Below are 22609 nucleotides of genomic sequence, written 5' to 3' on the forward strand. Positions count from 1 at the left end.
AAATATTCATTGAGCACCTACTAGGTACTGTGCTGGTACCTTTGATTCCTTCCTCTCCCTCATCTCCCATCCCTCATCCAGCAAACTCCACCAGTCCTCTGTCCAATAAACATACTCTGTCTCTCTACTTCTCTCCATGCCCGTGGCCTCCACTGTAATGCAGGCTACTGTCATCTCTCCCAGATCACTGCAACAGTCTCCTCCCCGGTCTCCCTGCTTGCATAGGCCATTCTCTACACAACAGCCAGAGCCCACTTTTAAATATATAAATCAGCTCATATCAGTCTCCCTGCTTTGAAGCCCTCCAAGGACTTCTGAATACACTTTGCATAACATCTAAGCTCTCTACTTTGACCTAGTAAGATACAGCCCTTGCCTAAATCTCTGATCTCATCCCATCCTTGTTTGCTATGCTCCCAGCTATAATTTGCTCCCTCTTGAGGGTCTTTGAACTTGCCTAAAATGTTCTCTCATCATCCACGTCTCAGCTCCAGTGTCAGCTCCTCAGGGAGGCCTTCCCTGATCATCCCAACTAAGTAGGCCCCGAGCCTGGTCAGTGTCGCATCGCATCTCCTGTTTTACTCTCTCCCAGCGCTTACTGTCATCTGCGGTTGTTTCATTTGTTGGTTTGCTTGTTCATTATATTTTTTCCCTGCCACTTGCATGTAAGCTCCATGAGAGTGGCAACTCTATTTGCCTTGTTCCTGATGAATCTCTAGCACCTAGAAGGTACTCAATGAATATCTGCTGAATGAATGAGTCGGGAGATGGATGGAGGTTGTTGAAGCCATGGGAAATGTATGATCTTAGGATTACTTCAAGAAGAGCCTGAAGAGTAGAATGAGATTCAGAAGAGACGGGCAGGGGAAGGAATTCTTACAAAGGCAGCTTGAAGGAACAACCAGAGTGTCTGACCCTCAGGTGTTTGGCTGAAGCAACTAGACACATGGTAGGTGCCATTCACTGAGGCTGGAAGACAAGGGGAGGAGCAAGCGGGGTTGGGGATTGCTTCAAGAACTGAGTTCTGGACATGCTAAATTTGAGATGTGTATGAGTCACCCAACTGGAGATCCTAAGTAGATGGCTAGTTAAAGAAGTCTAGATAGACTTCAGTGAGGTGGTCAGGGCTAGAGATGGAAGTTTAGAAATTGAATTCATCAATACAGATACAGTATTTAAAGCCCTGGGAATAAATAACCTAGGAAGAAAGCAGAGAATGAGAAAAAGGGGGCCTGATGCAGAGTTCTAATGTCTCCCACATTTGTATCTCCAGTCCTCACCTCCTTCTTCTAGGAGTTCCAGAACTACTATCAAATGCCTTACATAAACCCAGTGTGTCCCAAAATGACTCCATCGACTTCCTCTTCAAAACCGGTCCTCCTTCTGTATTCACCAGTCAGTTGGACCTCTTCGTAACATCTCCAGTACTGTTCCCCACCTTTCCATCCCCGTGACAGTTACCTTAGGTCATCAATCTCATCATCTCATGCCTGGATGACTACAATAGTTTCTTAGCTGATATCTCTGCCTCCAGTATTGACCCCCAACTGCTGCCAGTAGGGTCCTTCTAAAATCCCTTGATCATGGTACTTCCTTTCTTAAAACCTTTCAATGGTTTCCCATTGTTCAAGATAAAGTACAGGACTTCCCTGGTGGCGAAGTGGTTAAGAATCCGCCTGCCAATGCAGGGGACACAGGTTCGAGCCCTGGTCTGGGAAGATCCCACATGCCGCGGAGCAACTAAGCCCGTGCACCACAACTATTGAGCCCGTGTGCCACAACTACTGAAGCCCACGTGCCTAGAGCCCATGTTCCGCAACAACAGAAGCCACCACAATGAGAAGCCCGCACACCGCAATGAAGAGCAGCCCCCGTTCACCGCAACTAGAGAAAGCCCATGTGCAGCAACGAAGACCCAATGCAGCCAAAAATAAATAATTTATTTTTTAAAAGAAGATAAAGTACAAATTCTTATACCTAACGTATAAGGTCTTTCAGGACCTGCTTCCTGCTGACCTTTTCAATCCTGTCTTCCGCTTACTCCCTCTCCCTTACACCCTAGGCATACCAATTTATCAATTGCCTTTAGTTCTCTGGATGCATCATCCTTGTTTATTTCTACAAACATGTACCTGCGACGCACCCCACCACTACCTGCTCTCCAGCTCTATGAAAAGTTTTGCCCTCCAACCAAGCCAACTTGCTCTCTTCTCTCTTGATGTCCCCTCAGCATCCTGAGCATCTTCCATCTTTATTTTCTGTAGTATCTTATTGTATTTCTATGTTCATGTAGCTCTCTCCCTCTACTAGCCTATAAGCTTAATGAGGGCAGGGATGGTACTTCCTTAGCTTTGTTTTACCAGCACCTAATATAGTGCCTAGCATATAGTAATCACATCAGCCAATATTTATCAAGTGCTTATCAGTGCCAAGTAATTCTATAAGTGCTTTACATGTATTGATTCATTTACAACAACCCTATGAGGCAGGTAGTATTATGCCCAATTGACAAATAGGAAATAAAGACAAATACGAAATTAAGTAACTTTGCTCAAGTTACACAGCTAGTAATGGATACAAGCCCAGTCAGTCTAGCTCCAGAGTCTGTGCTTGTAATCACTAGTCTCTCAGCAAATGCCTGTTCAATGAATGTGGAATTGGAAATGTGGGACATGTGACTTTTTTTCATGTTATTATTCTGACCTTGACTATTTCATCTTTTCTTTCATTAAAAACTCTCATTTCATTCAGAGCTCAGACACAATAAAGTTACAAAATCAAATAACAGATCCTGTGCTATGGAGCTCAAGGGAGTCAATAAGGGCAAATGTTATTATCCTCACACCTCCAGGCACTTAGCAAGTCAGGTTGATTTACTCATGTTCAGCGACGAGGGCCAAAGCACAGAAAAGTAAGATAGGACGAAACATCATAACATCTTAACATCAAAACATCCTGACAGCAACCATTTACTGAGAGCCTCATAGATGCCAGGCACTTTGTTGAGAGTTTTACATGGATTACCTCATTCAATCTTTCCAACAGCCCTCTGTGATGTCCGTACTGTTAGGCTCCCCATCTTACAGATGAGGAAATAGGCTCAAAGACGTTGGATAACTTGTGCAAGGTTGCAGAGTTAGTAAATGGCAAACCAGGATTTACGCCAGGGCTGCCGGCTGCAGTCCGTGCTTTATTTTTTTTTAACATCTTTATCGGAGTATAATCGCTTCATAATGGGGTGTTAGTTTCTGTTTTATGACAAAGTGAATCAGCTATACATATACATATATCCCCATATCACCTCCCTCTTGCGTCTCCCTCCCACCCTCCCTATCCCACCCCTCTAGGTGGTCACAAAGCACCGAGCTGAGCTGATCTCCCTGTGCTATGTGGACCGCCCCACTCACCCTTGTCAACCATGACTCTAGGGCTGCACTGCCCCCATTGGACAAACTAGCCATACACGGCTAGGTCAATTTATTTATTTACTTTTTAAATTTTATTGAAGTATAGCTGATTTACAATGTTGTGCTAATTTCTGCTGTATAGCAAAAGTGACCCAGTTATAGATATATATATATATTCTTTTTCATATTCTCTTCCATTATGGTTTATCACAGGATACTGAATATAGTTCCCTGTGTTATATAGGACCTTGTTTATCCACCCTATATATACTAGTTTGCATCTGCTAATCCCAAACTCCCCATCCATCCCTCCCCCACCCCCTCTCCCCTTTGGTAACCATAAGTTTGTTTTCTATGTCTGTGAGTCCGTTTCTGTTCTGTAAATAAGCTCATTCGTGTCATATTTTAGGTTCCACATATAAGTGATATCATACATATGGTATTTGTCTTTCTCGTTCTGACTTAGTTCACTTAGGATGATAATCTCTAAGTCCATCCATGTTGCTGTAAATGCCATTATTTCATTCTTTTTATGGCTGAGTAATATTCCATTGTATACATGTACCATACCTTCTTTATCGACTCCTCTGTTGATGGACACCTAGGTTGTTTCCATGTCTTGGCTACTGTAAACAGTGCTGCTATGAACATTGGGGTGCGTGTATCTTTTCGAATTATGGCTTTCTACAGATATATGCACAGGAGTGGGACTGCTGGATCATATGGTAGCTCTATTTTTAGTTTTTTGAGGAACCACCATACTGTTTTCCATAATGGCTACACCAATTTACATTCCCACCAACAGTGTAGGAGGGTTCCCTTTTCTCCAGACCCTCTCCAGCATTTATTGTTTGTGGATTTTTTGATGATGGCCATTCTGACCAGTGTGAGGTGATATCTCATTGTAGTATTGATTTGCATTTCTCTAATAATTAGCAATGATGAGCATCTTTTCATGTAGGTCAATTTAAATTAATTAAAATTAACTACAACTAAAAATTCAGTTCCTCAGTCACACCAGCCACACTTTAAGTGCTCAAAAGCCACACGTGGCTAATGACTGCCACACTGGGGAGCGCACACAAAGCACATTGCCCTCGTCACACAAGGCTGCATAGGTCAGCGTGGCACCGGAGTGTGCTGGCTATCACAGGGTAGGTTCGGTGAGCTGCTTCCAACTGCTGCCCCCCTTCTCACCACCCTGCCAGTCTGGCTCTTCTCACTTCAGCGTCTTGGGGAAACTTTGAGGCATACGTTAAGGTAATAACTTTCATTATCGTCCCCTCCATCATTCACCTCCTCAGTAATATCACCCTGTCTATCCACTGCCTGCAGTTCACCCTCGTGCCCCATCCCAGTCGCACCCTCCCCTCTCCAGTTCTGGGGAGACAGAGGTCCCGTTGTTATTCATTCTCATTGTGCCTCCGACCAACCCAGATGATCCAGTGCAGGACAGGCGCTTTACAGCCACAAGAAGCAGAGATCCCTGACTGTCGTCCGCGGCCACACCCTGTCTCCCCACCTGCTGCTGGCTCAGCTCTCCAGAGGGAGGGCTCACCCTAACCCTGGCCCAGCCGGCTGCTGAGGTGCAGCCTCCTGTGGCCACCACGACTCCAATATGATTTTGGAGCTGGTGAAAAGGACCTGGAACCTTTCTAAGATCACATGTTACCCAACGTCAATGAAATCTAATAGGATGCTAGAAGGCAGGCTGGTTATATATGATCTGCTCTGCACACAGGGACGAGTTGGGAAGAAAGGAGACAAAGCAGCCAGGGATAGAGGAGCTAAATAAGATACACTCAATTACCCACGGTCATGGAGAACAGACATGGCAGCTTATTAAAGCCAGTCAATAATCCCAGAGGCACTCTGGAATCCATCATACGACGCAGCCATAACCTACCTCTGAACCCCAGCGGATTTATCCATCTAATTAATTTTTCTCAGACTGATATTAAAATAAGTATATATTTTCCAAGCTGATTCTAACTGATGTCTAGAGAAGTGGGCAATGGCATGCATACTGGGAAGGGTAAAGACAGCCTAAAACGATTAATTTGCCACCGAAAATCTCAATGTATGTATTTGAGAGTCACCTGTACACACTGTCCAAAGAATTCTGCCTGTCAAAGCAACTAAAGGGTTGAGCCACCTAAGACTCTTCTCGGAGGCCCACATCGAAGATGTAGGAAATGGTCAAGTCAAGCTGGATGTCTCTCAGTCCATAATGCCCCCAGTCACAAAGTCAGAGACACCCTGCTGATTCCCAAAAGGTTCTCATGCAGAAGCAACTTCACTCCAGAGCATGCCACTTAACAGCAGGGGCTACAGTAGGGAAAGGAGGGGTGGGCAGGCTCTGTCCCCATCCCCGTGACGTGTGGGCCACACCACCTCTGAAAACACAGCTGTAAAACAGGGACAGTAAGCGCCACTCAGGGTTCTGCTCCAGTCATGCTTGAAGTGGGTAGAGCAGAGTGATAATGGAGCGTGGAAAGGACAAGGGGGCAGAAGAATCAACATTCCTGAAAGCAAGAGCACTCACGAGACATGCATTGGTTTCTGTTTTCCCTCCGAAGGGGAGAAAGTAGGTCAACACACTCAAAGAACTGTGGCCAGGAACAGTGGGTCTGAGAGGGAGCCACCGGCTGAGCCCTGCCAAGGCGAAGCAGTGAGACACATGCCTTTCACTTTCAGGCATTTGTCTGAGGTCACTTGGCCTCGGGAAAAACTCGGGCTGTGAATCCCTTGGTGTGTATTCTCTGCAGGCCCTCGGAGTTGGGTGCAAGGGGAGCCTCGCGTTTTAAGACAGACATCTAAATGATTGGCTGGCGTGAGCTGGCAGGCACAGGAATGTTCATGAGCAGACTGCCTGCTTTGGCTCTCAGACAAGGTGGACAAGGCTTGGGGCAGTGTGGCTAAATATAGACAGCACAGGGGGCCCAGAAAGCAGGAGGGCTCAGTTTCATCCCCAGGTCTCTCGGTTAACCTGAGGCAAACTCCCTGAGTGTCTTTCTTTCATGGACTGACTTATTCTTGGTAAGGCAGGAGCACTGAGGAAGCTTTCCCAGGCCTAGAGCAGGGGGTCACACTGAGTCTGCTGCATTTTCTTGCCTCATCTTCCCTCAACGACCCAAGTCTGGGGAAAAGACCGTTTGTGATCAGGTGGGAGGTGGAGTCGCCGATTCACGTATGGAGACAGGACAAGCTGTGATGACCCGCTGGCGGCCACACGAGGCCCCCTCAACAAGGTTGCTGCCCAGCCAGAGCCAGAAGGAGGCTGACTGACCCCTGGTCTAAAGGCAGAGGTGGCAGAGAAGCGTACCAGAGGCGCCAAATCAGAACTCTTGCTGCATAGCACACAGCTACGAGGCAAGCAGTGTGAAACCCAGGAATTTAGGTAGGCAGTTTTAGGAGGAAGTTCAAAGCCCAGGCAGTTCCCGCCCTCTGCCACTGCTCATATGCCATTCCTTTCCTCAGCAAGACTCTACTTGGACAGAAGCAAGAACCCAGACCAAGGCGGCTGCTTGTCCAGTCCAGTTAGGGGGCAGTGTTCTTAGGAAAAACCATGGAGCAGGGGAGGCCGAGCCCAAGGAAACTCTTCAGTATTTCCCGCCCCAAGGCCCTCGGCCCTACCCTCATTCCTGGACACTTCCGCCAGAAGTCACTATATCCCTGGGTGGCAGGAATACCTGGGAGGAGCTGCTTTTTTTTTTTCCGATTATAAAACTGATAAGTGATTATTGTATAAAATTGAGAGCATAAAGGAAAATAGAAACTAGAAAATTTTAAAAATCACTATAATCCCATCACCTAAAGATTACTACCGTTAACAGCCTTTATGTAAATTTGGAGTAGTCAGGCCTGGATTCAAGCCCTGGCTCTGTTGCTTACTTACAGCGTGACTTTGGGCAAGTTACATAAGCTCTCTGAACCTCAGCTTTCTTATCTGCAAAATGAGAATAATCATAGCACTCACCTTAAAGTGTTGTTTCAAGGATCCGAGAATTCCCGTGAAGAGGTGTAGTCGTCCCTGGCAAATAGTAAGTGATCAATAAGTGCTGGCCATCATCACCACCACCATCATCATCACTCTACGTGCCTGTATTCAAAAGCCTCCACAGCGACGGCTGCATAATATTTCACCTTGTGATGGTACTATTTCCTGAGTGTTAAACATCTATCTTGCTTCCAAGATTTCGGTATTACAAAACTGCTGCAAGGAACATTCTTGCACATAATCTCTGATCATTTCCTTAACATGAATCTCCTAGAATTGAGTTTACTGGGAAAAAGAATATGAACATTTTTTAGGCCCTTGTTCCAGACTGTAGAATGGCTTTCTAGAAAGGTTGTACTCACTTACATGTCTAGCAGCAGGGCATATAAGTACCTATCTCTTCACACTTTCACCAACACTGAGTAATAACATTTTTAAAAAGTCTTTGCCAACTTGATAAGGGAAATGGTGTTTTGTTTTCACTTGTAGGACTTTGACCATAAGGGAGGATACACATTTTAAGCTAACTCTCTGTTAAACTCTCTGGGAACACGTGAGTTCCTGTATGGGAGGAGTCCCTATACTTTAGTTTTGCTTTCTTAAAATATTTTAAGTCTCTTTCCCTTAGTAACTGACATACTTGTAATAAAAGCTATGCTGGTTTATAATAGCATATAACTGAAAGAAGAAAATGCTTGTCTTTTTTTAACGGACCTGTACATACACATAAAAACATACACAGGGCTCCCCTGGTGGCGCAGTGGTTGAGAGTCTGCCTGCCAATGCAGGGGACACGGGTTCGAGCCCTGGTCTGGGAGGATCCCACATGCCGCGGAGCAGCTAGGCCCGTGAGCCACAACTACTGAGCCTGCGCGTCTGGAGCCTGTGCTCCGCAACGAGAGGCCGCGACAGTGAGAGGCCCACGCACCACGATGAACAGTGGCCCCCGCTTGCCACAACTAGAGAAAGCCCTCGCACAGAAACAAAGACCCAACACAGCAAAAATAAATAAATTAATTAATAAACTCCTACCCCCAAGATCTAAAAAAAAAAAAACACATACACAATTTTCCCCAGGCATGTGAGTAAATAAATTACTCTCCCTCAAACTTAGCATATCACTTGGATATAGTTACACGTGTTAGTTCAATTTCAAAGTCATGCCCCCAACGTCAGTATAATTTTAACATTTTCCATTCAAGCTTAAGTGTCAGTTATAAGTCAGGATTCTGATTTTCCATCTTTTTTCCCCCCTCAACCTGTTAGATAGGTCAGAGTTCTTAGTTGCAAACTACAGAATCCACTCTGACTAGTTTAAGTAGAAAGGAAATTTATTGAAGAATATTAGACAGTTCCAGGATCTCTTGAGACCCATAAAGTCAGGCTCTGAAGAAGCCAGAAGCATGGTGCAAGTACACTGGTAGCACTGCTCTGGCAAAAACACCACTGCCCCTACCCTGCAGAAGACAGCAGTGCCCCACGATCCTTGCCTTCCATTTGGAATTTCCAGGCTGCTGGTATCTCCCTTCCAACAGCCCCTAGAAGCCCATCAAAGAGAGCAATGGGCTGGAGAGATTCGAGCTGCTCGATGGGGCCCCTCTGCAGTCTGCTGGTTTCTGCTGTCCAGGACAGCAGGACTGACATGCCCTATGTTGGATACCGGAAAGCACAGAGAAGTTTTCTGCATGTTTTGCTGGTTCTCACCCAACTTTCCAGTAGAATGTAAACTTTTAAGGGCAGAGACCGGCTCGTCACTGTTAAGTAGTCACATACTGCTTATTTATTAATTATCTGCTACATGCACCAACAAATATTTCTGAATGCCTACTCTGAATTTGCCATGGTGCTGGGTGCTGGGGATATAAACTGTGGACTAGATAGAAAAGCGTCTTCTCTCACAAGCTTACATTCCAGCCAGCGCTGAGTGACAGCAAATATATAAACAGTCATGATTTCAGGTGAGGCAAGAGGCAAGGCTACCTTCAAGAGGGTGGTCAGAGAAGGTCTCTATGAGGGGCTGACGGTGGGAATAAAATGCTAAGGATGAGAAGGATCCAAGCATTTGAAGAGTTAGGGGAAGAACAGTCCTGGAAGAAGGAATATCACACAAGGAGGACACAGACTGACCCACCGGCTCTGGGGCTGGAGCATGATGAGGGAGCAGGGCAGTGAAATGCTTGCATTTTAATCCGAGCACATTGGAGCCACTGGAGGCTGTGAATGCAGGGAGTGACGACATCTGCTACACAGTTTGAAGGATCACTCTGGGTGGTGAGGGGAGAACACACCATAAGGGAGACAAACAGAAACATTAAGAAGGTCAGTAACGCAGATGGAAGATGATGGTGGATTGGAGCAGGGTGCTCGAAAGAATGGGAGGTCGGCACATTTGGGATACGCCTCAGAGTTCGAACCAACAGGAATTACAGATTGGCTGTGGGAGGTGAGAGGAAGAGGAGAATCAAGGATGATGCCCAGATCTGGGGGCTTGAGCAATAGAGCAACTGATGCTGACAGTTACTGAGATGGGAAAGAGTGGTTGGGGGCGGGGCGGTTCGAGTTCACATTTTGACAGGTTCACGTGCCAGTGTCTACGGGACTGGATGGGGTGAGTAGATAGTGACGTGTATCTGAGTGGAGCTCGGAGGAGACGCCAGGTCTTGTGTTGCCCCACACTGAGCACTCTGAGAGGGGACATGAACTGTACCAGACACAGCTTGGAAGAAGGAGTTAAAACAGAAGGTCTCGTCAATCAGTCCTTGTGTGTCTCCAGGGGAGCCTGACATCATAATTGACCCTTGACCTACCCCAGGGACTATGGCCCTCAGAAGGCTTTTTTATGTCTCTGATTGACCTTGTTGTTTTACGTATCTGTCCAGAGAAATGGGGCATGTTTGTACCAGTTCAGGGAGGACCTCTCAGGAGTGTTTGAGAAGAGCCATGATGTACCTGCTTTCGATGCTGGAGTCCTGAGTTTTGTTTCATAAACACCTCAGACCCTGAGACTTGGTGGACTTTCCTGGGCACAGACATGTCACAGGTGTCCCTGTAGTTTGCTGTGAGCTGCTCCTGTGTGGCCCTGGGTAGGGAAGAACTTGGAAGCCTGTGCCTGAGCGATGCGTATATTTTTCCCACTGCCTTTCTCTGTATCCTTTGCCGTAAGAAAGCTTAGCTGTGACTAAAACCCACTGTTGAATCTTATGAGTCCTTCTAGTGAATCACCCAACTTGAAGTGGCTGTGAGCCCCCCGAAACATAGCCTTTGCCCTCAAGGGGCTTAAGCTTTGGCTGAAGAGGAGAAAGGAAGAAACATGAAGCAACAGTGACCCAAGCAGGACAATATATTTATATAGCATAGTCCGCCCGAGGACAGGGAGTAAGTCTTTATTCATCTTTATATCCCCCAAAGAGGGCTGGGGAACTGCAAGGGCCTCGGTAAAAGTTTGCTGAACTTCACGCAAGAGGTGGAACTTCCTGGATGGTGAGGATTTTCAATAAGCTAAGAAGAGAGGGAAGGCCTGCCAATTGGAGAAAACAACTTGATGGAGGCCCAAAAGCAAGAACAGGCAGGGTTTGTTTGTAGAAAGCTGTCCTCTCAGTCTCCCTGCTCCACAATGCCTGGCTCAGTCACCAAACAGTAGGCATTTAATAAAGTCGGCCACTTGTCAGGTATCCGGGCCCAAGTTTGCTGCCACACCCTCTCCAGCCTCCACCCCTGCTTTTCTGGGTAGCGCTAAGGATGAGAGGTGAGAGCAGAGCTTATTCCTCCTGCACCCGCTCAAGTCACTTGCAAGAGAGTAAACTGCGGCTGAGATGTCTAGTTCCAAATCTTACTGCAGCACAGTTAGCTGGGCTGATCTCCCTGTGATTCTGAGATAAAATTCCAGATGGGACTACAATACCTCTATTAATCCTGAATTCCATGTCAGTTCCAAAATCAAAACTCCCAGAACTTAGGCATCTCTAATATAATCTTGCCCAATTCCCTGGGCAGCTTTCAAAAGAAATAGATTCATGACTTCTTCACCACAAGAGAGGCTCAGGTGAAGGGAGATATGGAGACCAAAGAAAAGAGAAGGCACTCTCAAGAACGGACCAAAACATTTCTGTCTGCATGAACAGGAAAGAGAATGGAAGGACGAGCACTTGGACGTTATAGAGATCATCGAATGCAACCGTTGCCTCTCCCTCTCCAACAGATGAAGAAGAGATTTGTCTAGCATGGAAGCAACTGAAGTGTCCACCGACAGATGAATGGATAAAGAAGATGTGGCACATATATACAATGGAATATTACTCAGCCATAAAAAGAAACGAAATTGAGTTATTTGTAGTGAGGTGGATGGACCTAGAGTCTGTCATACAGAGTGAAGTAAGTCAGAAAGAGAAAAACAAATACCGTATGCTAACACATATATATGGAATCTAAAAAAAAAAAAGGTTCTGACGAACCGAGGGGCAGGACAGGAATAAAGACACAGACATAGAGAATGGACTTGAGGACACGGGGAGGGGGAAGGGTAAGCTGGGACAAAGTGAGAGAGTAGCACTGACATATACACACTACCAAATGTAAAATAGACAGCTAGTGGGAAGTAGCCACATAGCACAGAGAGATCAGCTCAGTGCTTTGTGACCACCTAGAGGGGTGGGATAGGGAGGGTGGGAGGGAGATGCAAGAGGGAGGAGATGTGGGGATATATGTATATGTATAGCTGATTCACTTTGTTATAAAGCAGAAACTAACACACCATTGTAAAGCAATTATACTCCAATAAAGATGTTAAAAAAAAAAAGAGAGAGAGAGAGATTTGTCTAGGACCACACAACTGCTCCAGGACCAGAACCCGGTTTTCCTGATTTCCAGTCCAGTGCTTTACCACATTTTAGTGGTATTCAGCCCTATTCAGTAGTTCTACTGCCATAAGAATCATCCCCAAAGAAGGGGGATGCGTTAAATTTCCAAATTAGCAACCATCCCTTGGTGAAGCACGTTAAGGGCCAGCGCAGGGGAGGGAGCAAGAGGCTCAGCCGCGGCAGCACAATTGCAAGGGCTAAGTGAGACATGTTTCTCACTGCTTTACAGGCTCTGCAGCCTCACTGCTGCTTTGCTTTGAGCCAAGTCAATCACGCTCTGTGTCATGGGGTGGGGGGTCAGGCAGGGAGAGGAGTGAACAAAACAGACTTTCCTGCCGGCAGAGGTGCGTGGCCAGACTATTAATCGACCAGCGAAAGGAAGGAGGCAATTGCAGATGCACATGACGGCAGCAGAAAGCCCTGGCCCGACCAGCATCCCTCCCACCCAAGGCCTGCCAGTTCACAGCAGCCGGTCAGAAAGCTCATGGCCATGAGCACGGGATAGGTTGCCAGAGTGGAATATGCACATCAGCCTCTGCGCCCTGCCCAGACTTCTGACTCAGAGGTGGTGACGAAGAGGCTGGGCTGGTCCAGCAGCACAGTGAACCCAGACGACAGGCTGGCAGTGACTTCTTTGAGGACCGAAATCACTTCCTGTTTGGGAACCCCAAACCCTGAGCTGCACTCCCACACAGCTCGGGCCTCCACAGAGGATCACAGGTGGCTTCTAGGCCAATCGCAAAAATGTCAGAAAAAGCCTAGAGATAGTTAAGGGAGCCTTAGATAAAGTCTGAAATGCGACGCCTCTACTGAGTACCAAATCCGAGAACGAATGAATTCAGGATTCAAATCACATTCTTACTCAACGCCTGAATCACTCTCACAAAACAAGACTGAGATTCAGCTCCTCTCAGGGCTTCAAATCCTCACCATAAAAAAGCATTATATTGTCATCACAGGAAATACCCCATAATTCTAGCTTAGGTGAGGTATGGCAGAGTTAGAAATAACTGGATTTGTACAGATAAGGGAATCATATCCTTTAAACACCAAAACATTTAAACAGTATCTTTGATGACATGAAATATACGTGTATATATTACACGCTTCCCAGATTTCTTAATTCACTCGATGTTCTTCTGGCTAACTCAGAGTAATCAGAATCAACATGCTTTATTATGCTATGCCATTTTGTTTTTCTGTCTCTTTTCAGGATATCAGGCCTTCAGCCAGCACTTCCTCTGTCAGTATCTCTGAGCTTCTTCCCCCCCCATCCCCCACTCCAACATCTCTTCCTGTTGCTTCTAATCTGTACAGCTAGGAACCAGAATACAAAACTCTTTATAGCTATGTTACAAGCAAGGCACTAGAAAATAAAGTGCCTTGGGGAATAAAGTTTGTGGCTTTAGTGCTATCTCTGTGTGTTTGAGGGAGTTTGTGGCTATTCTTTCCAGGTTTGGGGAAAATTTCCAGAGAACAGAACCTGGCCTGGGGTTAAGTTCTGTGCTACTGAATATTTGCCTGGGATCAGGCCAGGTCTCAAAATCCCCTGTGCCCACACCAACTCCCTGGCTCAGACAGCTCTGAGTGACAGAAAATTGGGAAGAATAACCAAGAATAAACATGAGGCCGTGCCAGATTCTTCTTTCAGAAAGTGAAGTGCTGACAAAGTAAGGGCTTGGGGAATCTGCTCTAACCTCCAACAGAGGAGCATCCCTGCACTATCCCCAAAACTGTGAAGCACTGAGGAAATTAAAAAGGTGAATTCTCAGAACTAGAACCAAAAAATCTTAAAATTTGTATGGAGACAAAAAAGACTCCGAATAGCCAAAGCAATCTTGAGAAAGAAAAACGGAGCTGGAGGAATCAGGCTCCCCGACTTCAGACTATACTACAAAGCTACAGTAATCAAGACAGTATGGCACTGGCACAAAAATAGAAATATAGATCAATGGAACAGGATAGAAAGCCCAGAGGTAAACCCACGCACCTATGGTCAAGTAATCTATGACAAAGGAAGCAAGGATATACAATGGAGAAAAGACAGTCTCTTCAATACGTGGTGCTGGGAAAACTGGACAGCTACATGTAAAAGAATGAAATTAGAACACTCCCTAACACTATACACAAAAATAAACTCAAAATGGATTAAAGACCTAAATGTAAGACTGGACACTGTAAAACTCTTAGAGGAAAACGTAGGAAGAACACTCTTTGACATAAATCACAGCAACATCTTTTTTGACCCACCTCCTAGAGTAACGAAAATAAAAACAAAAATAAACAAATGGGACCTAATGAAACTTAAAAGCTTTTGCAGAGCAAAGGAAACCATAAACAAGACCAAAAGACAACCCTCAGAATGGGAGAAACTATTTGCAAATGAAGCAATGGACAAGGGATTAATCTCCAAAATATACAGACAGCTCATGCAGCTCAATATCAAAAAAACAAACAACCCAATCCAAAAGTGGGCAGAAGACCTAAATACACATTTCTCCAAAGAAGATACATAGATTGTCAACAAACACATGAAAGAATGCTCAACATCACTAATCATTAGAGAAATGCATATCAAAACCACAATGAAGTATCACCTCACACCGGTCAGAATGGCCATCATCAAAAAGTCTACAAACAATAAATGCTGGAGAACATGTGGAGAAAAGGGAACCCTCTGGCACTGTTGGTGGGAATGTAAATTGGTACAGCCACTATGGAGAACAGTATGCAGTATGGAGGCTCCTTAATAAACTCAAAATAGAACTACCATACGACCCAGCAATCCCACTACTGGGCATATACCCTGAGAAAACCATAATTCAAAAAGACACATGCACCCCAATGTTCATTGCAGCACTCTTTACCATAGCCAGGTCACAGAAGCAACCTAAATGTCCATCGACAGATGAATGGATAAAGAAGGCATGGCACATATATACAATGGACTATTACTCAACCACAAAAAGGAATAAAATTGGGTCATTTGTAGAGACGTGGATGGATCTAGAGCCTGTCATACAGAGTGAAGGAAGTCAGAGAGAGTAAATTAATATCGTATATACATGGAACCTAGAAAAATGGTACAGATGAACCTGTTTGCAAGGCAGAAATAGAGACACAGACGTGAAGAACAAACGTACGGACACCAAGCAGGGAGGGTGGGGTGGGATGAATTGGGAGATTGGGATTGACATACATACACTATTATGTATAAAACAGATAACTAATGAGAACCTGCTGTATAGCACAGGTAACTCCACTTAATGCTCTGTGGTGACCTAAATGGAAAGGAAATCCAAAAAAGAGGGGATATATGTATACATACAGCTGATTCACTTCTCTGTACAGCAGAAACTTACACAGCATCGTAAAGCAACTATACTCCAATAAATAAATAAGTAAATAAAACATATGCGTACACAGATTTTACCAGAAAAATAAAAATAAAAATAAATAAACATAAAAAGGTGAATTCTCATGCTTAGGCAGATCCAGAGAGAAACCCAAGGACATAAAAAAAATGCACTAATCAATTTTTAAGCACATGATACCTTATTGTTAACTATAGGCACTACATTGTACTGCAGACCTCTGGAACTTTCTCATCTTGTACTATATATCTCTAACTTTATACCTATTGAACACCAACCCCCTTCCCATATCCCCATCCCCCCATCCCCTGGCAACCACCATCCTTACTTTTGACTGTTTTAGATGCCTCATATAAGAGGAATCATGCAGTACTTGTCCTTCTGTGACTGACTTAGTTCACTTAGCATAATGTCTTCTAGGTCCATTCACATGTCCAAACTCACCAAATTATATATCTATTAATTATTTGTAGTTTTTTACATACCAATTACACCTCAGTGAAGCTGGAGAAAAAATAACTAAGCCATGGGCTCTACCTTCCAGCAAAACAAAAATGCACTAATCAGAAGTAAGGTAAATAAAGTGAATTTTGAAGTTTCTTAACTATGGTAATACTTGAGACCATTGAGGTCTTTCTTTAAAATCCTGGGAGAAAAATAACACATGCAATTTATAATGTAGTACCAATAGCCATCATGTGTTCCATGTTTTTACAATTTAGAAACCATTTTCATAGTCAATACTTCATTTGATAAACTGCAGAGAAGGCCATTCTCTCTCACATCCTCAGCCATCACTTGTTACTTTAAGAAGCAACATTTGAAATTTTCTACTGTCTATATTATTGACAGCTAAATCCCCACTGTGTCCACATCCTCTGTAGACGAGGATTACCACAGGGTCCTGCTGGGAGAGCGGGGTCAGGCCCCAAAGGCCCAGCTACGCATAAGATATAAAAGGAGGATTGCCTAGATGCTGGGGTCCCTGCCTTCTGGGGACCTATAACCTCAGAGTCCTGCCTCTGCCAGACCATTAACACCCACACGATGCAGGGCAGTCTCCTTCAGCCTGTCCCAGTGTCCTTTTTAGCCCAGGATGGAGGTAATAATGCAGAATCCACAGGTCAGCATTTGATTACTTTGGCCTGGACATCAAACAACTAGCAGGATGATGACAAGGTTCATCTCTGAAACTTGATTTGACCATTCCTAAGGTAGAAGGGATAAAACTTGCCTCTACCTAGTTCCCAGATATTTGGAGATGATAAATGAAGTACTACAATGACATATTTTAGTTTTCAAGGTGAATTACTTTGAAGTCCTTGGAAAGATCACAGAAGGCTGAGAGAGTCTAACTGGCTCAAAGTTAAGTATCTTCGATCACTCACCAGTTTTACTAGAAATCATACACAACATCTCAAACTAAAGATATGGAAAAGAGAAAAAGCTTAGGTTTTGATATTGGGAAGTAGGAGGAAACTTAGTGAGGAAAGTGTCAATCAACAGCAGGAGTATGAAACAGGAAGAGGTGGACATGAAAAAGTCAAAGTGAAGAATTAAAATTTTGTTTCTGGGAAAGAAAGGGGGGAATATAAACAGCAACCATCGAACGATGTTCTCCCATAAAGAAAACACAAAGAAATTTTGTAAAGTGGTTCAATCCGGAATAACTGATAAACAATTAAAAACACATCATAAAGGACATAATGCTTATATGTGTGAAATAAATTTAAATGGAAAACTCCAACCAAAGTGAATGCTGTACTGAGTCTCAGAAATCTTTTAACCATAATGAGTTTGGCTGTGATTCTAGAAGGTAAGGGGATGTGATTTGTATCTCAGAACTGTCTATCTGGGTGAGTCTCATCCAGATTCGAGCTAACAAGACCCACACAGAGTATCGCAACGAAGCCAAAGGAGAGAAAGGAAAAACTAATCATCCTGCCCCTCTTTCAGATACAGCCCTGCCTAACCCCTACCTCCTTATGTTGCTGCCCCTTCACACCCTTCTAAGCCAGCCAGCTAACCAGCCAAGCAGTCACCCTGCGGCTAACTTACTTACGTCTGGTCTAGGGCCTATCCTGCAGAAAGATACACATGCCGGAGGCAAGGAAGCTGAGCTGCAATTCTGGCAGATGTGCACTCCTTGGATTGGTCTACACTGATTCCAGCCACCCCTTCCTCTGGAAGACACTAAAGGCAGTAAGAGTAAATTATTATTTCCTTAGTTTGCTCACGCCTGTGATTCCAAGGGAAAATAACAACAACAGAAGAAAATTGTTGCAAGGGCTGGGCAGCCGAAGTCACCAAGTACCACAGGATCGATTTTTACACACACACACACACACACACACACACACTCTAGTATACTCTAGTGGTTATGGTTCAGCTAAACACGCTAAGTCAAGACAGGAGAAGGCAACCACTTTTTTACTCTCAGGTCCCTTCTGGGAATTTGGTCCTCACTTCTAGTGAGAAATCTGGAAATGGCTCCACTGGTCATCCTCCTCCTGGGAGAAGGACCATCTGAACTGTGGAAAACTTGGCTTTGGGAGGGGAGTGAGTTCCCTATCTCAGTGATACTCCTGGACACTGGGGGAATTCTGCTCCCTCAATCTTGTCAGAGGGTTTGCCGTAAATTAATTTATGGTGACTCAACCCTGGGGCAGTAGGCCCACTAGAGACATGGACAGCCTGCCCCAACCTTGTGAGAACTTCATAAACACAACTCTTGCACTTTCTCATCAAACACTCCCGCAGCTCCAGTCAGACCTGGAACCTGGGACTAGAGTGACAAAGGTGTCTGACCTGGGGGCAATTCTTCTGTTCATATGAGTGTGACTCTCAGGACAGAGCAGAAGTGAGAATGTGTGCTTCATGGTGAGCGACGAGGGAGGACAAGGAAAAGGACTGTACCTGTCAGACAGGTGAGCGCTGCCCGTCCTGTCCCCTTTCCTTAGATAAAACAAGCGCTGTCTGTCAGGTTGGAGAGCTGGTTTGGTCTTCACAGTCCAGGCTGTTACAGAATTAGAAAATCAGCATCATACATTCCCTGAGAGTGGGGTGGGAAGTTAAGGGTCAGTTGGTACCCAGGGTATGTAGCAGAGACTGTTGACAGCCACCAAATACACCAAGTATGCTTCTACGTACCCCCTGCAGTTAGACTGGGGCGAAGTGATTGGTTCCTGCCACTGAAATACGTGAAGTGACGTGTGTCAGGGCTGGGATGAGGCAGCTAAGGCATACGGGTTTCCAGCTGCCTCTTCCTCTGCCATGATGCCCCTGGAGGTCACGTGTGCCAGATGGCATTGCAACAAGATTAAAGAGAGCCAACCAGTCTGCATCAAACCTTATTTACGTGAGCAACAAATAATCCTGTGTTGTTTATTTGTTACTGCGTCAGAGTGTACCCTATCCTGACTAATACAGGAGCCAAAGTAGCGGCCCATCCCCAATGCCAGAGACTTTAGTGCACTAAGTTTAACCTAGTCACACTTACTCACAAACTCTAAGAGGATGATTGGATCTCACATGTTTTCCAAGACTTTCTTCAACAAAACATTGTCTCTGAGGGAGGATGGTTCAGCCTAAAACAGTAACTTCAAGTGTAAAGGCCACCTTTCCCAAGACATGTGTCTTCAAAATATCATAAAGTATCCAAAACGCATTCAATGGCTCATGAAATCTCTTCCCAGGCACGTATAACCTCCTGCTGTTTCCCATTTGACTAACACCACTGGACACAAATGCTGGCTTATAGCCTCTATAAACAGAAGTTCCTCATAAATTCAGGTTCCCATAAAAATCAAACAAGAGAAAAGTGAAAAAAGAGCCACCAGTAAGTTTCTCTCTGTCGAGACCATCTCAGTTTCGTGAGGGCCCTGGTTCAATTCACTTTTCAAGTTTGGAATAGGAAAAAAGAGGAGCTTCCCTCACTCATTGTCTCTAAAACGTCTGGATCTCTCTTGGAGAGCCAGCAAGGCCAGCATGAGGCAGAAGGCACATCGCTTTAGAGCTTGAACTCAAAGGGCTGGGGATGCTTCCGGCTGGGCGCTATTCACAAGCTGCTGAAAACCCTACCTTTCAGAGCACCTACCTACTCAGATGACAAGGACCCCGTATATGACTACTTGTTGTACGTGACCAAAACGTGTCTTTAGAAACACGTCTTTCAAAGGCAGTCACATTATCAGTGTAAGTTTCAGAAATTACACACATATGTTTTTCTCGGGCTGGGACTGGATGGAAATGTTCATGTATTCAACCCCTAAGAGAAGGACTGTCTGGTGGTTAGGGGCTGCACGAAAGCCACGGCCTGGGCCCGTGCTCCGCACCCGGAATCTTCTGGCGGGAGGGGATGGTCAGAGAAGTACTTACTCTCTGACCCAGAAGGCCTCTTCTGAGCATTGCCCAATGCTCCTGTTATACAACATGCAAAATAAATAACCAACCTTAAAAGTCAGGCGGCCAAAACTCCACTCAATAATAAGCCCTTTTACAAGCTGCTTATCACTTGCCAAAATCAGCTCCAGAGGAACACCAGGAACTCTGAATTCTATTGTTCTTATGAACTACTTGGGGAATATAGACAAGCTTCACTGGCTTTATTGGTTTTCTAAGAGACAAAAGACAAAGGTTTTCATCTACCCATACTCTGACCTTGATCTGAAGAATGCAAATACAGCCCCATCCCACCATCTCAGCAAGGTCCCTATTACAAGTGTGAGTTAGAAAGGGGTCCTGATCTTTTCCTAGAAAACACGCCGCTCTCTGCTTTCCCTCTCACCTGATTGTTGGGGTGAGGAAGGGAAGATAAATGCCAACCTTTTCAGAAAATTCACTGGGAGGGAGCGAGAGGGCAGGACAGAGGCACCTGGAATGCGGTCTTCTGCCTGCAAGGGCTCTCTGGCTTAACTACAAAAGGAAAGAGGAGTTTTGCTCGAGGAAAACTGTTCAAAACCATTTTTGGTACACTTAGGTTGGCCTGATGATACGTTGTTGTTGGCCCAGAATGGTTTCTCTAGGTTTCCAAATACACGGTGGAGCCTCTCGTTAAGGGGTCTTGTTAAAGAAATTGATGGGAGAAATCTGTTATAAAACTCATTTCTGATGAACCACAAAAGGGATTTTGATACCCATTTGGCATTCTTATTCCAGGATCCTCAACCCACAGATGCAAAGCTCAGGATGTACCTGCTCTAGAAAACCTTACTGCCCTCCCATTTCCCCTCATTGCTCCCTTCCTCTGCCAGGCTCTATACATACTGACTTGTTGCCTTCACTAGCTGAGAGGTTTTCTTAGAGCAGGAACCAAGCCGTACTCCCCTCTGCATCTCTACTGTCTAGCACAGTCCACGGAACATGGTACGTGTTTATTAAATCATTTAATTAATGATAAGATTAACAATAAATATAGTTAATATCCAAATGTTCAGTAACCGTGTTTAACTTCCTATATTTTTTCTCATTTTCCAGATGAAGAAGCTGAGGCAATGAGGGGTTAAGAAGCTAATAAGTGGCTAAGCAATGACACAAACTAGGCCATCAGGCCCTAGAACCTTCATTCTTAACCGCTACATGGAGCAGTACACAGCAATAAATAAGCGAGCTGATGAAAGGGCTATACACATATGAAACCGTTAAACATGAACCTGGTTTAGTCACACAAAAATGTGTTAGGCACCTAGCACTCTGTGCCAAGCCCAGTGCTAACATAAGGGCATCATCTAATTCCTCAAGGAGAAGAGAGACAAATAACGAAAGCTTATTGAGCACTTACTACATGCTGGGCACTGTTCTAAGTACTTCACACATATTCTTTCCTCTTTACAAAATCCCTATGAGGGCACTACTGCTACTATTATTTTATATTGAGATAAGACAGGTGAGAAACTGAGGCACAAGGAGATTAAGCAATTTGCAAGAAGCACTATTTAAACCCAAGCAGCCTAGCTCCAGAGCCCGTGCTCTTATCCACCACACTCTGCCGCCTTTTCTGTTTACAACCACACACAACTCAGTGTAACATGTGCGAGAAGAGAGAAAGAGAAAAAGTGGTATCGAAACTCAGGGAAGGAAATGGTTCATTTTGCCTGCGACGGGGCTCACAGAAGGCTCTGCAGAACAAGTGACACTTGAGCTGGGCCTTGAAGACATGAGAATCGGAAACAAGTTCAAATAAAAACAGGACATGGAGACCAAGTAAAACTTGTATGTGTTTTCAAAGCCATCACCACTAAAACACAGAGCTAGGAAGCAAGCCTGGCCCGACAATGGCTTCTGAGGCCACTTCCTGCCAAGGAACAGGGATGTCATTCGCGGAACTGTGACCTGAATTTTTATGTCACTTTTCCCACTTGGTTCAAACTCTACCTAGGGTTTTGTCATGCTCACAGTATCTACAGAAATTTCTTTTCCTCTCCCTTCTCTAGATAATAAGAGATAATAATGTTTCCGGAAGCGGATCTACAGGCTGTCTTCAGTGTAACTGAGGCCGGATCCTTCAAGGTTGGCAAAGGAGGCTGGAATCACCCAGTGGACGAGGGGGATGGCTAGAGCTCATGGCCCCAGCCATTTCCACACGTGGAGATACTCTCCCTTTCCCTAACTGCAGAGGGTCTGAGTCCAGTTTTAGTAAAGGCTGCCCACGGGTTTCCTTAGAGTTTGTTCCAGTCAAACCTACTGGCAACTTCCCCTCCCTCAACATCTAGCTTCTCTGACGATTACTGGCTACTATGCCCAGAAATGCACGTGACTACGGACTAGTGAACTCCAACGACCAGTGAGTACTCCTGGGGCAAACGTTCCATTATTTCTCCCATTCTGAGTTTATTTTTGTGGATGGTGTGAGGGAGTGTTCTAACTTGATTGGTTTACATGTGGCTGTCCAGCTTTCCCAGCACCACTTGCTGAAGAGACTGTCTTTTCCCCATCGTATATTCTTGCCCCCCTTTGTCGTAGATTAATTGACCG

General features: G+C 45.0%; 1 long non-coding RNA gene across 1 annotated transcript in view; it reads right to left on the bottom strand.

Moving 5' to 3' along the window:
* Nucleotides 1–22609, bottom strand: part of LOC132418928 (uncharacterized) — a 59463-nt gene that overhangs the window by 24988 nt on the left and 11866 nt on the right. The window contains exon 4 of the long non-coding RNA XR_009518054.1: nucleotides 7387–7440. This is a non-coding gene — a long non-coding RNA (uncharacterized lncRNA). The remainder of the gene's footprint in view (nucleotides 1–7386; nucleotides 7441–22609) is intronic.

This window comes from Delphinus delphis, chromosome X, assembly GCF_949987515.2.
Source record: "Delphinus delphis chromosome X, mDelDel1.2, whole genome shotgun sequence".
Lineage (NCBI taxonomy): Eukaryota > Metazoa > Chordata > Mammalia > Artiodactyla > Delphinidae > Delphinus > Delphinus delphis.